This window comes from Lissotriton helveticus, chromosome 2_2, assembly GCF_964261635.1.
Source record: "Lissotriton helveticus chromosome 2_2, aLisHel1.1, whole genome shotgun sequence".
Taxonomy (NCBI): Eukaryota; Metazoa; Chordata; class Amphibia; order Caudata; family Salamandridae; genus Lissotriton; species Lissotriton helveticus.
Window position 1 is genome coordinate 402,373,526 of NC_136060.1, and position 18,146 is coordinate 402,391,671.

Genomic DNA, 18,146 nt, shown 5'->3' on the forward strand with positions numbered 1-18,146 from the left:
GGGACATAACTGCCTGGAAAGTGGGAATAGCAGAGGGAGAGTTTAGAGAGAAAATGAGTTGTAGGTCGTCCGCATAGTTAAAGACGGTGACGTCCCACTGCCTCAAAGAAAAAAGAAGGGGCGAAGATAAAGATTAAAGAGAAGAGGGGATAGAGAGGAGCCCTGGGGGACCCCACAAGGCAGGTATTCCCTAGGTGCCCTAAATGTGCCTAGGCTGAGAGACTGGGATCTCCCAGTTGTTGATATCCCATTGTACTTGCGCCGGGCAGGGGGATCTGAGGCGTTGAGTGTATATGGTATGGTATATCGTTGATCAATATCAAGAAACCCCTGTACCTCGGACGTTGGCTAGCACTCCTCTGATAAATATAAAAACTTCTATAGCCTGGAACAGTACAATATCTGAATCCAGTTTTACATCCCCTCAATATGGTAAACAGACATAATATCGACAACAAAATATCGAATGGACATAATATCGAGTACAAAATATAGGCTGGACAAAATATCGAATGGACAGAATATAGACATCAAAAATATAGTTTTGAAGGTAAGTAATGTAATATCGAATTTTAAAATATAGATAGTTAAAATATCGAAGTACATAATATAGGTTAGTAAAAATATCGAACATTTAATAATATCGAATTTTTTATAGTGTATTTTATGTGTTAAAAGTGTTTATGTTATAATGTAGTTAAATTAATGAATTTAAAGTTATTTAAATTTTGCGTAATTTAGTTCTGTAGCGGGTTGTGGGTTTATAGGGGAATAGGGTGGGAAGTAATTTAATTATAATTAATTAAATATGTAAATTAAGTTATTGGTATTTGTTTATAATTGTTAATTAATTTTTATTTTGTAGTTAATTCAATTTTAATTGCCAATTAATTTTATTTAATTGATTCATTGATAATTATGTTAATTTATTTATTGCTATTTGTTTATAATTAATTAATTTTTATTTTGTAATTATTTAAATTTTAATTGCGAATTAATTTTATTTTATTGATTAATTGATAATTATGCTAATTTAACTAATTTAATTTCTGTAGCGGGTTGTGGGTTTCTAGGGGAATAGGATGGGAAGTAATTTAATTATAATAAATTAAATATGTTACTTCATGTAGTGTTATTTATTTATAATTAATAGTTGAATAATTGTTAATTGGTAATTAATTACCTTTTAATTGAGAATTAATTTTATTAAATTGATTAATTGATAATTATGTTAATTTTACTATTTTATTTTCTGTAGTGGGTTGTGGGTTTATAGGGGAATAGGGTGGGAAGTAATTTAATTATAACTAATTATATATGGTAATTTTTTGGGGTATTTATTAGATTTTAATTGTTAAGTAACTTTTTATTTACTAATTAATTAAGTGTTAATTTGTAATTTATTAGTATTAATAGATAACTAATTGTAATGATTAATTTAAATCTACTTTCCCTACTGTTGCACTCACTGGAGTGGGCATAGTAATTTTGACACCCTACGCTATCCAACGCTTTCCCTACTGTTGCACTCTCTGGAGTGGGAATAGTAATTTTTACCCCTACGCTATCCAACGCTTTCCCTACAGTTGCACTCTCTGGATTGGGAATAGTAATTTTTACCCCTATGCTATCCAACCCTTTCCCTACTGTTGCACTCTCTGGAGTGGGAATAGTAATTTGTACCCCTATGCTATCCAACGCTTTCCTTACTGTTGCACTCTCTGGAGTGGGAATAGTAATTTTTACCCCTACGCTATCCAACCCTTTCCCTACTGTTGCACTCTCTCGAGTGGGAATAGTAATTTTTACTCCTATGCTATCCAATGCTTTCCCAACTGTTGCACTCTCTGGAGTGGGAATAGTAATTTTTACCCCTACGCTATCCAACCCTTTCCCTACTGTTGCACTCTCTGGAGTAGGAATAGTAATTTTTACCCCTACGCTATCCAACGCTTTCCCTACTGTTGCACTCTCTGGAGTGGGAATAGTAATTTTTACCCCTAAGCTATCCAACGCTTTCCCTACTGTTGCACTCTCTGGAGTGGGAATAGTAATTTTTACCCCTACGCTATCAAACGCTTTCTCTACTGTTGCACTCTCTGGAGTGGGAATAGTAATTTGTACCCCTACGCTATCCAACGCTTTCCCTACTGTTGCACTCTCTGGAGTGGGAATAGTAATTTTTACCTCTACGCTATCCAACGCCTTACCTAGTGTTGCACTTTCTGGAGTGGGAATAGTAATTTTTACCCTTACGCTATCCAACGCTTTCCCTACTGTTGCACTCCCTGGAGTGGGAATAGTAATTTGTACCCCTACTCTATCCAATGCTTTCCCTACTGTTGCACTCCCTGGAGTGGGAATAGTAATTTGTACCCCTACGCTATCCAACACTTTGCCTACTGTTGCACTCTCTGGAGTGGGAATAGTAATTTGTACCCTTACGCTATCCAACACTTTCCCTACTGTTGCACTCTCTGGAGTGGGAATAGTAATTTTTACCCCTACGCTATCCAACGCTTTCCCTACTGTTGCACTCTCTGGAGTGGGAATAGTAATCTTTAACCCTACGCTATCAAACGCTTTCTCTACTGTTGCACTCTCTGGAGTGGGAATAGTAATTTGTACCCCTACGCTATCCAACGCTTTCCCTACTGTTGCACTCTCTGGAGTGGGAATTGTAATTTTTATCTCTACGCTATCCAACGCCTTACTTACTGTTGCACTCTTTGGAGTGGGAATAGTAATTTGTATCCCTACGTTATCCAACGCTTTCCCTACTGTTGCACTCTCTGGAGTGGGAATAGTAATTTTTACACTTACGCTATCGTACGGTAATAATATTGGATATTATTTAATTATGTTATGTTACTCTATATATATGTTCTAACAAATATGATTGTAATTTTTTTATAACTTTCATTAATTATTTAATATTATAAGGTAATTTAGGTATTTTTAAGTATATTTTAGTAATTAATTTTTAATATTAATTTAATTTAACATTGTTTTTAATAAAGTCGATATTTTTATAAACTATATTTTTGTAAACGATATTTTTTACTCAATATTTTTGTACTTCCCTGTTTTTAGATACAAACTCGATATTCTGTCTGTCGATATTTTGTCGCCGATATTTTTGCTAGTCGATATTATGTCCCTCGATATTATCTCAGTGATCCCTCAATATGTAGCCGGGTATGCTATATCTATGTCTATACCGTCGAAATCAAACCATTGTTTGCATGTAAAAGGGGAGATTCCGGACGGAATTCAACTCGACAAATCCTTTATGAATAAACTGATGTCTGCTCCACTGAAACAGTACATCCACCCACACTTGATATATAAGTGAAAGAATGCAAAAAATGTGTGGCGAAAAAGGATGACACCTCACGGGCGAACAACCCTCGGGCAATTGGCAGATGTTACCGATTTATAGCCCCTTTCTCATCATCGGTTGTCATTCCTTTTCAGAAAAAGAAAGAAAAAATAGAGTGTCCAAAACAAACCATATGTGTTAAAAGTGAGACAGGTGCAAATTTGGAGCTCAAACAATCGCTCCCTGATGTAACACAATAAGTGATTAAAATCAACAGGCACACCAATGGCACAACTTTATTCCTAAATCTGGTGTGTACTGGTGAACTAAAAAGGCTGGTAGCTTAGTTTCGCATACCAATACCTGCAGCCGAAATGTTTCACTGCCTTTTATACCTTAAGGCAGATTCGTCAGGGTTCCTGGGATGATTCAAAATGCGGTAGAGTCCGTGTACGATTGATGCGACAATCGACAGGAGATGAGTTTCAATCTTTGAAACAGGCTTGTATTGAGAGCCACTTCTTCCCTCACCGGCTGGTATGAGATGACGTGGCTGGCTGAGGTTCCCAGAGTTATGATGTCCAACATTGGTGCAGTGACCGAGTGGTGAGCCCTGACAAATCTGCCATAAGGTATAAATGGCAGTGAAACATGTCCGCTGCAGGTATTAGTATGCGAAAACTAAGCTACCAGCCTTTTTAGTTCACCAGTACACACCAGATTTAGGAATAAAGTTGTGCCATTGGTGTGCCTGTTGATTTTAATCACTTATTGTGTAACATCAGGGAGCGATTGTTTGAGCTCCAAATTTGCACCTGTCTCACTTTTAGCACGTATGGTTTGTTTTGAACACTCTATTTTTTCTTTCTTTTTCAGAAAAGTAATGACAACCGATGATGAGAAAGGGGCTATAAATAGGTAACATCTGCCAACTGCCCCGAGGGTTGTTCGCCCGTGAGGTGTCATCCTTTTTCGCCACACATTTTTTGCATTCTTTCACTTATATATCAAGTGTGGGTGGATGTACTGTTTCAGTGGAGCAGACATCAGTTTATTCATAAAGGATTTGTCGAGTTGAATTCCGTCCGGAATCTCCCCTTTTACATGCAAACAATGGTTTGATTTGGACGGTATAGACATAGATATAGCATATCCGGCTACATATTGAAGGGATGTAAAACTGGATTCAGATATTGTACTGTTCCAGGCTATAAAAGTTTTTATATTTATCAGAGGAGTGCTAGCCAACGTCCAGGGTACAGGGGTTTCTTGATATTGATGTTCGTTGAGTGGAGGGCCACCCTGCTGTTACCCGTAATTCCCTCTTGGCTCCTTTGTGAATTAGATGGTATATCATTGATACAAGGCGTTTCGGCGAGGTTATGCTGAGCATCGTGTAAAGAGGGAGAAGACTGGGGGGGTTCTTGTGGGTATTCTGATTACTGGAGCTGATACCCTGTCAGAGACGTATGTATAGGAAAGTGTCCAGAGGGGTCGGCTGGTGTGACTGGAAGAATATGTCAGTGGAGCGAAACTTACCCCCGTGATACAGTTCCCCCCATGTGTTAATGCGTACTCGCCCCAGGAGTTGATGAAAGGCTGTTTCTTGCAGTAGCGGCATTTTGGGGTGATATACAAGTGGTAGCCTTGGTGAGTATAACATGGGAGTTCTCATAAGGAGTTGTATACAGTGCCATGCCTTTATTGAGCATGTGAGTGTAGTAGGTTCCTTCTCGCGGGGCTGTATGTCATTGTAAATCACACCTGCTATAGGTATGGGGTCATCCGGTCAGTGTTCCGCCGCTACTTGCGGCATATATTGAGGTACACCCAATAATAAACGTAGTGCGCCTGCGCACTGAGATAATACAGCTCCATATCCGGAATGTCAAAACCACCTTGTGCAAATGGCCTGTTAAGGACACTCCAGCTAACTCGCGATTGTTTACCCCCCCATACGTCGGATCAGCTCAGTACGTAGTACTTCGAAGAAATGCCTGCCAGGATAAAATGAAATATTGAGGAAAAGGTAAAGTAGTTGCAGGAGGATGATCATTTTTAACAGTGACGCTAGTCCCGCTAGAGACAGTGGTAGTTCAATCCAGCGAGTGATACTATCCTTTATCCGCTCGATACCTGTGCTATAGTTTAGTCGCATCAACTCGTCTCAATCCCGGGACATGCGAATACCCGGGTATTTTAGATCTGTGTCGCATCTTTCCAATGGTAAGTCAAGGGGAAATTTAGATGTCGATGGGGTCAATGGGAAGAGACTAGATTGTTTCCAATTAATGTTTACCCCTGACAATTGTCCAAAGCGTAGGAATTTGTGTAGGATGGGATTTAAATTTTCCTCTGGATGCCTAATATACAGGGTGATATCATCTGCATAGAGTAATACTAGGATCTGTTGCAAATTGCAGCGAAACGCCCGTTGTTGATGATGCTGCCGAAGTTTCGCCGCCAATGTCTCCACCGCAAGGTCGAAAAGAAGGGGCAATAGCGGGCAGCCTTGTCTCGTGCCTCTTGAATTCTCATTGGGAGGGGATGTGTGCCCGTTTATGAGGACTTTGGCTGTTGGCCGGTGATATAGGAGTTGTATCCAGGATAAAAAAAAGTGGGGGAATCCCATAAATCCCATGATGGTGAATATATAGTCCCATTCACTGCACGCCCATTCCTACAAGTCAGGTACAGTTTGTTTTCAAGAGAAGCACAGCAATTCAGAATAGTAAAACCTTTGTTAATATCAATTGAATTTCTCTCCATTTTCGGCTTCTAAATGTAAGTGAGTGTGCAAGGAAGAACAACATTTTGCAAAATCCCCTCTGAATTACATGACATTTCTGATCATCCTAAATTCAGAGTTGTACAAATAACAACTATTCCTAAACTCAGTATCTAGAGCACATTTAAAAAATGCATAACTTTCCTGCATCCCGATTTTTCATTCATTAGAGTTTACAATATGATTTGTTACATGGTTGGTACAGAATTAATTAAGTACTTTTATAAACTGCTGCTCAGGGGTTTATCGCAGGTTTTTGGACAACACTATATATCCATGTGACCATAAGGGAAAACAGACAGAATGGAATGTTACTTTTCGAAATCGTCCACCGGGGCTGCAAAGTATCAATGAAAACTCTGTGCTGGGAAGATGGTGATTGTAGGGCAGCAAACCTTTTTATGATAACATTTTTAAAAAGCAAACTACCCTTTTTTGCTCAGCACTTTTTTTCAATTTTTCATAAAAAAATAAACGGTGCTACATGTTGGCTATTTCCTTGTTTACCTCTCGGAAAATGCAGAAACTTTGAGCACCTTTACAATTCCTAACATACGGAGAAAAAAGCACACAAATATTTTGTGGAAAAAGAAGTAACGAAGGTTTAAGTGCACCAAACATCAAAATAGAGCTCAGCCTGGGTGGGAAATTCCGCAGCAGCTGAAGGGGTTAAACATTTGCCTACAGAACCAGATATTTGAGGTGGGCAGATTCGAGCATTGTGGTGTTGTGAATGCACTTCATTAACAGCAGTAACTCTCCACCTAAACGTGAGAACTACCCAGAGTTCTAAGCTTCGATTGATAGGGACTAGGTATCTCACTCCTATCAAATCTTTTTCTAAGAGAAAGATAATAATACATGATTAAGAAATATATACAGAATTTTGGGAGGCACATGTGTTCCAATGAAACCTAGACATGCCGAAGTGGGAAGAGGAACTAGAAATAGAAACAACAGATACATCTTGGTTGAACATATGGTCCGGGACCAACAAATGTTAAGTATGTTCCCAATGCAAAGAAGATACCTACAAAAACCTTAAGAGATGGGATCTAGCTCATGTGCATCTGAAGGCCCTAGATATACAGGATGAAATGTTGTGAAAGGGAAACAACGTCACACACAGTTGGCAATGAAGATCTGCCTAGCTTTTCTAGAAAGAAGCTGTTAGACCTGGGCTTACCAGTCCACATAGGGTAGCCTGGCACAGAGCGGGTTTGGCTACTCTCCCAGGCGACTTGCATCAATCACTTACAGTAACCCAGTGCCCAGCCACTAAAATAATTGACACCACACCAGTTTAGAAAAATACGGGTACTTTTTATAAAAGTTTCATTAAGCTATCTTGTTCCGTTCAGCTTATTAATGTTACGTATTTTTGACACCTCTTACATCAATTTCTTGCCCTTATAAATATTCTTCATTTCATTGTTACCTAGAATCAAAGGGTTAACAATTACACTGACTTCTATTTAGGCATTCTCTGGGTGTTTTATATGAGGTTCACTTAAGAAACATTTCATATTAACTCAAATCAGTACATTATACCCTAAGACAGGTTAAAGAACCCCCTCCTCCTTATCAGGTTGAGCGCTAGATGATTTAGCCTATATATTTTGCATAGAGTTACAGGATTTATAACACAATGGCTCTCTGGGTCATTTTACAGTCTGGTCAGCAAAAGCTCTAGGTTAATTAGAACTCAGATCATGTCTTTAATGTCCCCCAAAGATCGACTCCTCAGACCAGCCCAACAGCTCCAATTTAGTTCCTCTGGGCCGTCTAGTCTCTAGGACCGGGAACGTAGGTTTCTATTTTGGATTCCCTCACCTTTTTCACAGAACCTGCTTACTTGTTTAGCGGAGCACCGCTATCCCACTTCAATCCGTTTCACCATAGAACTGCGAGCAAACCTCACCGCCAGTCTCTTTTGCTCCGTGGCGATTTCCCAACACAGCCAGGCCACTTTACCTCAGAGCCTGTGCTGAGGGAGGGTCGCGTTGATCAGGCGGAAGCGTCGGGATCGTGTCTCTGGGTCTCCTCACTCGAGCGCCCCGTTGCCTCCTCAGTAAGCCGCGCTACTGGGCCTGCGCGAAGGAACAGCGGCTGAAGCATGGGGCCGCCCTCCTTCCCACACAGCCGGCAAGCCCTCCTTCAGTCCCGTCTTCAAGCGGCTGATTCACCAAGGCCACTCCGCCCCCCTGTCAATCTTGATAGACCCTCAACGGGCCTGCGCAGGGGAGCAGTGTTTCCTCGATCTCTCTCCACCACCTTCCGCTTTCCCCACAGTGTAAACAGGGGCCTGGTCTATCGCCTGCGTCAGGACCATGGAGAAGCCTGTTTACCTCATAGCAGCTGTGCCACCAATCCAAAGAGCGTGACAGGGGGGAACCACTTCCCAACAACACAGAAGGAACCGATGGGACGTGGGCAGTGAACAGGAGGGATAAGGTAAGAACAAGGCTGATTAGTTGCCTCCGTCCGGGCCCTGCCCTCCCAAAGCCCCAAGGGACTGTGGTAGACTCCCTCGCCAGGGGGAACAGGGCAGAATTTTCTACTCAGCTCGACCACACTACCCTTTTCTTCTCCTCAGTCTATCAGGTCCATCCTAGTACTAGAGGTCAATTCCTCTTAACTCGCCAGGAGACCCCAACCAAGTCCAAGAAGGTGGTCATACAGCAGGGCCAGATCTATGGGTAGGGGGGCAGTGGCAGCAGTAAGGCCGCAACCCTCTATCAAGAAGTTAACCCTCTGAGCTTCCTAACCTTCTAACTCCACAGCCTGCACCCCAGCTGGTTCTGTGTCCACACAAAATGGCCGCCCAGGTTCTGGCCTTTTATAGTCTGGGCTCTGGCTACTAGAACAAGCCAGAAGGTACTAGAATTTCCCATAGAATCCTATGGCCCAACTCCTGAGGTAAAGAATTATGGCAGTTTAAGCCACCATTTTGTGTCTCTGCATCCCCTTCTTCTACAAAGAGCGTTAAGGCCTCAAAAAGCCACAGGGACCAAGTAGCACCTAGCCCCAGGACAACACTCAGAAATCCCAGTGGACATAAAAGAAAAATAGAAAACTTTTGAGGTTAAAAAGGGACAAAATAAATAATTAGTAGGAGGGACCTCCCAAAGGGCTGACAGGTCTAACAGAAGCTCTACCTAAAATTGAACTACCACTCTACCCTCTACTGTTCTTATTTAAGGACACCGGGGAGAATCCTGATCCCCCTGTCGTTAGCTGTACAGTTTACAATTACCCATATAAGGAAATTTAATGCTACTAATCCAAAGTCAGTGTCATACTTATGGTTGATTTATGCAATGGAAAAATTTACTACTTTTACATGTCATAGAATTAATAAATTAAGAAAATATGGAACCCATTGCTAAGCCATATAAAATATGCAGCCAGATACAGAAGGGGCCCAGTGTACATGCCAAAAGCTTTAAATTGGTCAGTGATATGCCTGCCAAGTGCGTCCTTTAGGTCATCCGCGCACATTTGATATGGCTCAGCTCTGTACCTATTTCAAATGTGCGCCTGATGTTTTGTGCATGAATATGATTTTGATTACCCTCTTATAATGCACTTTAACAAGTTAGAATATATCTGAATAATGATGATGTCAACTGCACTCTTTCATGCTATACAGAGAATTTGCAGTTTTGTTTTACCTCTGTACTTGTGCCGCCCGTCAATGAGGAGGCACTTTCAGTTATCAGCCCTACCTATAGATTTTACTGCTAGTTTTGTGATGGGCGTGGGAGTGCTCCCAGTACTGTGTGGAGGCAAGTCTGTAAGACTGTTGTTGCTAGTATGTGACTGCTAGTCTGAGTGTGGTGTGAAAGTGCTTCCAGTAGTGTGTAACTTTGAGTCTGTGAAGAGTGTGTGCTTCTTTTTGAAGGGTATGAGAGTTGCCAGTATTGTGTGCCTACTAGTCTGGTATGGATGGGAAAGGGCTGTTGATTGTGTGTGTCTGTTACTCTGATGAATGTAGTGTGAGTCACGAGTAACTAGTGTGTGTATGAATGTTTCCTTTAATGTATGTTTCGTAGTATCTAAGGGGGTGAGAAAGTCCTTCTGATATTGTGTGAAGGCTAGTCTGTGAGGGATATGAGGCTGCTGTTGGTATTTAGAGTGTTTTTCTTTTTTCCCATGAGGGCTTTACAGTTTTTGTTTAACCCCTCCGCTGCCCTGAACGTTCCGTGCTGGTGCGGAACGTTCTATTGCGCGGGCGGGGCCACGACGTTCAGTGGACGTGCGCAGCACTACCGAGGTAGTGCACGCCACGTCCTCTGAACGTGCGCCGCACTTAGCGGTTTAATTGAGCCATGGGTGAAGACACACAGTGTATTTGTTTAACAATGGACAAGCCTTACTTTCAAACAATGCTGCAGCAATCATTTCCAACGAGAGTCCTCTTCCTCCACTTGTGGGCCTTGATGGTCTGTTTTGCTTAGTGAAATTGTCCAAAGATCACGGTGGATGGGCATCAACAACCCAATTGTCAGTTTATTTACTTTTGAGAACTGCTGCCCATACAACACTGGCAGTTTGCTAGTGGGTACAATCAATTACCTTTTGCATTCAGATGCTGTGCATGCAAAGTGCAAGTAAAAGGAGTAGAAGCAGAAAGCATGCCAATTTGTTATTTTTCTTTTGAATGAGAAGGAAAATGTCCATTCTCTCATGCGCAAATTGTTTGGAAGTGTAGAAGCCAAAGAGATAGCTACGAGGAAGATGACCTGATGAGAACGAAGAAAGTAACACCAAGCTTCTGCCTACAATTTTAAACAAAATGCGTTGTTCAAATGTTCTCTATAATGATACAGAAGCCAAGCATGAACTCATGTTTCCTCACTCTATTGAACAGCAGACCTTAAAAGGTAAACAAGGTATTGGTATAAGGGGCAGGGTTACGCACACATGCATGTTTCTGGAGTGGGCAATGCATCTTGTGTTTTGAACACATCATTCTAAGGTCTTAATTGCCTGCAAATGCACATCTGAATCCCAGGCCTAATATTATTTGCTGCACATGGGCTCTCAATTGTACAAAATTATGAAGAGAGCGGCTGTTGCATATCTTGTCCACACCCTTCGAACAATGCACAATGAGTCGGGATACATGATTACAACTAGACAGAACTGAATTTTACCACCGCATTGGAGTGGTGACTCAACTGCTTTCAAAACTTCTGTATACACAAATCTTTCTAAAAATATTAATGTCGTACTGCTGAATTGTCTTGAATACTTTGATGTATATTACATAGAGCACCATCAGAGAGCACCATCAGATCTTACACAATTGCTCTGCAAATCGAAAATAGGCTCATAACCCAACACATTTGAATTGATAAAATAATGTTCTTTGAGAGCGTCAGAATTGATAGCACTCTTTGCACCAGACTGATGTGTCTAGCTAAAACTTAGTTAACAGCAAATTTATTTGAAAGGGAGGCAACTTTCTCCATACCACAAAGACCACCAGCAAAGCTGTGAAAATGTACTGATCGCAGCCCACAAGTCGAAGCTGCTTGTAAAGCGTAGGCAGATGCCACTGCATTTCTTTTTTAATACCCGTCATATCTATCAGTTAACTCATTCCTTAAGACATGGATTTCTGATGTGTCTTGCAAGCAGGTCTTCGAACTATGTCACAGACAGAATTTCATTTAGTTTGCCCCCACTCAGAGGACCAGCAGAGCCGACCAGCAGTACCCACCCACCTCGAGGCATAGCCAGGCCTAGACTAGCGCCAGGCTGAGCCTGAGGCCAGCCACCACCTCGCTCCGCCCCTGCTCACAACAAAAGCCACTGTGCTACGGAACCGGGCCGGGGCCTATTATGTTACCAGTGATGTCATCTATGATGTAATTCGGGACATTTGTAAACACCACCTACAGAGTTTGATGTCTAGCTGTCAGTCAAGGAGGCAAATGCCAGCTGGGCTACCTTTGTCGTAGACTATTATCAGGCTGATAGGATGGGTAAAATTTTATAATGTAACATATCACCTAGTATTCACCTAGAAACAGGAGAACGTCATCCTCAAGTGTAATATAAGACAGATATTATTATGATCTTCTCATTTGAGCAAGGCCATTTTACAAAGACTTGTTAGCATAATTATCTGAAATGTGGCATTTATTGGCTTTTGATCTTCTGTGTTGAAACATTTCTGCCCGCCATCACTCGGCCTTATTATGCAGTTATCTTTAAAAAAGATCTGCTAATCTGTCCGTTTTCATTTCTAATTAGCACAAACAAAAACCATTTTAAATCTCATGGTTGAAAAACGTATTGTAAAGTACCGTCCAAAGTCTTGAAAATTCATACGCATCCTAGTGAAAATCCAATCGCTAATAATAACCTGGTGCTCGAAACACGATGTTTACAGCTCTTGTATGGATAAAAACATTCATAAAATTGGCAATGCCTAAGCATCTGCTGAGAGGTTCTATGTTTGACAGGGTCAGAAGAAATACAAACTGTGGAGAAGTGTGGCTCAATGGTTAGAGCGGCAGACCCTGATGCAGAGGTCTGGCCCGGGACCAGGGTTCAATTCCCGCCTCGGCTGGTCTCGGCGGATCTTGGGCTCATAATTCCTCTGACATTGATTTCTCGCATCGGTGCCTACTCTAAGCATGGGTCCCACGCTGCAACTCTGGGCAATAGCTTGCTTAGTCTCCACAACGGCCCCCTACAGCGTTAGGGATGCATGGTTGCACCCTGGGGATGCCCAGGAGTGGACATTTTACGGGGAAAAACCAGGAAGGGTTCCCTAGCGGTATGAGTACAGCGCCAGGACACTCAGTAGTATCAGTGCGCTTTACAAGTACATTTACATTTACATTTACATTACAAACTGACAAATTTATGAAGTAGGCTCAGTTTTGCTAAAGAATGATGACGGATTCAACCCAGCTCTGTGACTGGGGGTGAGTGTCTGAAAAGTTTTAGCGCTCCCTCCATCATCTCCTTTTGTTTGCTTTGTTTGCCCTAAGTTGGCAGGGTATGCCCAGACGTGGGTCCCTTGCTCACTTTGCCACTGGATTCAAGGTGGCCTGGCTGATGAGGGCTGTTAGCCCGAAACTGGTCCCAGGATGCTTGTTTCTGGTCCAGGGAAGACATGGCTTGGCAGTTTGGGCTGGACTGTTCCCATGAGGCAGAGGGTCAAGACTGTTTTGCATATAGCTGTGTCTGAACCGGGGTGGGGAAGTGAGCTAAAGAACGATGACGGATTCAACCCAGATCTGTGACTGGTGGTGAGTGTCTGAAAAGTTTCAGTGCTTTGTCCATCTCCTTGTGTTTGCTTTATTTTAAAAGTAGCACAGACAGATGCACCAATAGGTTGCAAATTGCGTCCTGCCTCATGAATATTGATGTGGCAGGTCCCTTGCGACCCATTTGGAAATCGCTAATGTGTCTGAGACACATTAGAACATTACAATTTGCGAGTTTCTAATTGCAAGTCACAAAATTCACAATTAGAAACTCACAAAATGAAATGGTCGTATATCTGGCCAAATATTCTGAATTGTATGCCTGAAAAATGCAAGAATGTTGTTTAAAACAAATGCATGTTCCAGGTTCTTTATTTTGTATTTGGTTTGCTCCGTTACATAAGCGTAAAAATCAAAATGTACACACATATGTTCAAATAACTTATGTCAAAATCTTTAGTTTACATTTCTGAACAATAATTTGAATTTGTGAATATGTTCCAAATATTAAATTTTACATTTAAGTTAGTTGTGCGGAACGTTTGGAGATGTTTTGAAAGGCGATCAAAAGTTTCATGTGCTTAACAATGCATAATTGTTTACATGCTAGCAGCAAATCTTTTGTTTGGTTAGTAAAAGAACACTTGCCAAATAATCTTGAAACTTATTTCAAATGAGATTTTAAATTCAATCTTTTCTAAATACAAATAAGTATAATATGTATGCCATTGTATTTCCTTTATATACAGCGCAATTCCTTTATTTTGGTGCCCCTAACTAATAATATTTGTACTAAAATGTATGATTTTCTGATTTCTTTTCAAATAAATACTGAATCAATCTTAACAGTGTGTCTTGAGCATTTTCAGAATATAAAACTATCATTTGCGCATTTGTGGGCTATCCACTGTGTCTTACTATTTTGATATATCCACTGATGAGAGATAATTGAAAATCATCCTTTGCTGTTAACCAGAATATAATTGAAAATAATTTTGCACTTTGCATAAAGCTTGTGCCTGAAAACGTTGACCCAGTCAATTTGCATACTCCATTGGTGGCCGCTATCACAGTGCATCCAGGGAACAACCTCCCTTATCTGGAAAACCCCTCATTTATTATTGCTTGCAGAGTACACCCACTCTGATTATTTCTGTAATGCTGTGCCGTAATATGAGCAGCTTAATGAAATCTGAATTACCAGAAAGGTATAATCCTATCCAAGAAGAAGATTAGCAGTGTACACTGTTGCAAAAACACATGTAGCTGTGTAATTGATTTTAAAAATCAGTTTTTATCTCCAAATTATGAAGTGCTTAGCCCATTACTGGAGGAGAAACGTGTAATGACAATATCACATTAGAAAGCTGCATATTCAAGTAAGTCCATCACATCTATATTCCTAAATGGAAATATACGTGTGAATAAATTGTATGGTGGTGTGAAATTGACTTTGTGTGTGAAAATAATCAGCCAAATACCAGTTTAGTGAGTCTCTCGCTTTTCAGAAGAATGTCTGATGTTTTTTGTGGTATAAGAATGGAAACATCAATTTTGGGGGTGCACTTTAAGGAAAATAAACACATGCACCATATTGTGCCATTTGCTCAGCTGTGACCCGAGCACCGGTATTTCAAGCAATAATCTATGACTATTATTTCTAACACATAAATTGCAAAGACTGGCATGATTTAGTGAAGAGTAGTAATGTCTAATCTTTTGAAATAGTAGTTCCTGCAAGTTACATTTGCCTCTCTGTTAGCACTTGCTCTCATCAGGAATGAACGTAAATCACACCTGATCCAGTTCTTGCGCTGTTATAGGCAGCTTAAAAGAGTGTAAAGTGTCCACATAACAAGTATGAAAGGGGTAGTACCACGGGGCAAAATACTCCACGTGTTGTTTCTTATTACTTACCAATGATTTCTTAATTTCTTAATTGACTGCAAATGCAGATCTGAATTCCACGTCTAATATTTTTTGCAGTGATTTTTTTCACCTGTTATTACCTAATACATTATGTACAGGATGCAATCGTTTTTAATGACAGCACATATGTGTCGAACAGTGAATTTGTAAGATGCACATGGAAGGGATCAGTTATAAGAAATTCATTGATTTATGCTTTTATTTATTTTGTTGGTTAATGTGCATCATATATTTCCATATTATATTTGAATTACTGTAGTGTGTGTTGGCAATATAATGGATAGTAAAGAAATTTGAAATCAGTGAGGAATAAATATATTATAAGATTGATTACTCATTCCAGCTGCCACTACTTGTTTGCTAGCCCATTGAATAGAAAGGGCAAGTTGCACAAACTAGTACATACATGGCCTCGGTAATGCATGGTTTGGAGAAGCACAAGCCACTCTCAATGATCTTCTTCCTCTGGGACATAAAACATCTTGTAGAGAAGGCAAGCATCAAGGAGGAGTGGGGGTAGTGAACGTCAATACTATCAACTGTTTGCTCTGTATACTCTGCATACTACACTTTTTGAGAGCTTAGTGTCCCACTTTATTTAGAACCTTGATTGCTAGGTGATCACTGTAGTGGTCTGCAGCTCCCAGATGCAATTAATCCTTTCTTGATGAACTTCTTGAACTCATTCTGCATCCTCACACCAAAGCCAAAACATTCTGATTATGCAAGATTTTAATCTGTGCTAGACAGTCCTGATACCAAATTTCCTTCTTATCCCATTCACAACAGTTGCCTTCAATTAAGTAGTGAATTACCTAACTCACACTGCTTGGTATACACTTGGTCTCATATTCCCTTCAGTTACTATAGAATTATAAATCTAGAATTTCATGTTCAGTTATAGGTCCACTAGAATCTATCTATCCACGTCAACTTGACGAGCCACAACTTCTATCACAACATATCATTTGCTCAAATCTCTCCAGCACTGGAAACTGAAGGTGTGCTTTAAATGCCCCAAAAATGGTTCAGTTTGCTCAGCAGAAACATAGCTTACAACACTAAAACTTCCATGATATATGTTTGAGACCAAGACGCAGAGAGCCAGATTAGGATAGCGAGTGGTCATACCGATGCCCGCTATCACGCGGTCAGGAAACTGCCCGACAAGCAGGCGGCAGTCCGACTGCCCAATTACAAAGTAAGCCTACTCCCTTCTTCTACATGCTGGCACTAACAGGACCACAAGGCAGACCGAATGCATATGTTCTGGGATGGCATTTGGTGCAACGTAGTCAACATCTTTGACGTCAACATAATGTTTCCTTCACTATCACTTGTTTTATATTTTTTGCTTCCGATGATCACCCAAAATGTAATTGTGAAGGCAACTAAATCAATACTACGCAATAAGAAATTCTCAAGAAACGTATCAGCTCAAAGGTGGTGGGCTTTGATTAAATATATTAAGATGTGCAGTAATTTTGTATTTTGAAATAACGACCTAATAATGGATGATACCAGATCACTTCGGAATAGACTGGAAAAACCAAACCCACTCCCTTTAATTTGCAGTGCTGAACTCCAATCACATGTCATTTTAGTGAGTCTGACTGTAAGTCCATCAGACTCTATGTAAAAATAATATGGAATAACATGTAGATAAGTAACCTTCAGTGTCTTCATATACAGTAGCTTAGGGTACCTTCTAGTGTGGTCGGTGATACTGATTTACATCTAGATTACAGTACATTTTTTTTAGAAGGACTGGATAACATCTTGGAACACTTATCTTTGTTGACAATTCGCAAGTTCCATTTAGTTGCGAATTGGTGAGTGAAATTCAACTCGTAATGCACTGAAAGATTTTAGTGTACTTAATGTGCCATTAATATTTGTTCTAATTGTTTTTCAATATAACTTCATTCTGCTTTCCTTCAATTCACATCTAAAATGTTGCTGCATTCCTTTTTGATCCTTACTGTTTGTTAAATTCCACAATTTTTTTTAAAGAGAAATAAGTAATAAACTATTAATGCCTCTAATCAATACAACAAAGGAAAATACTCAAATGGTATATAGTGACCAGTAGTAAATGCAAATAGAATCAAATATACTTGAACAGTCTATAAAATGAGAAATATACAGTTGTATCTATTTCTCGTGCAATGTAATTTGTTATCTGAAATAAGTATTTAAGAACTGAAGTAGGTTGAAAATAAAATTTCCCATTTCTTTGACTCGATATTTAATGTGCTTCTAGAATTGGCCCTCAGGTTTGTATACATCCAATTTCCAAAATTACCATATGGCAAATTTGTGTCTGTTCCACTGCAGAATAAAGCTTGGTGTTTAACACGCCTCCGTTCTATACCCTTTATAATTACCCTAATGTGACCAGCCGAGTGCAACTCTGCATTGAGCCGCAGATACGCTGTCATTCTAAACAAGTGGAAATAAATTGAGTTCATATTGAAGGTCTAAGCATGCATTTCGGTTTCTTTACATTGCAGATTTCGAATGGCAGGAGAAAGGGGTAGCTATAGCTGCAACAGCAGTTCTAGTGGACCGAAATACATGATTTTCTATTAAAAATACTAGTTCTCAAAAATGCATGCATGTTTGTTGAATTAATGAAGAAAATGTTATAGCTAAATTACACAAACATTTAATTCAATATATTGTGGTTCTCTTTTTTTTTACTGATTTTGTTTTTTACAATATGGCTTGACGTATGCATGTTTAACATACCATGCGCACAATTTTTAACCAACAATTTCAGCATAGTTAAACAATGGTTAATTAGGAGGAGTACTTTGTAGTCTGGTAACAGGCAGATTACATCGCCATTACTCAAGATAGTATCTTCCCAAGAGAG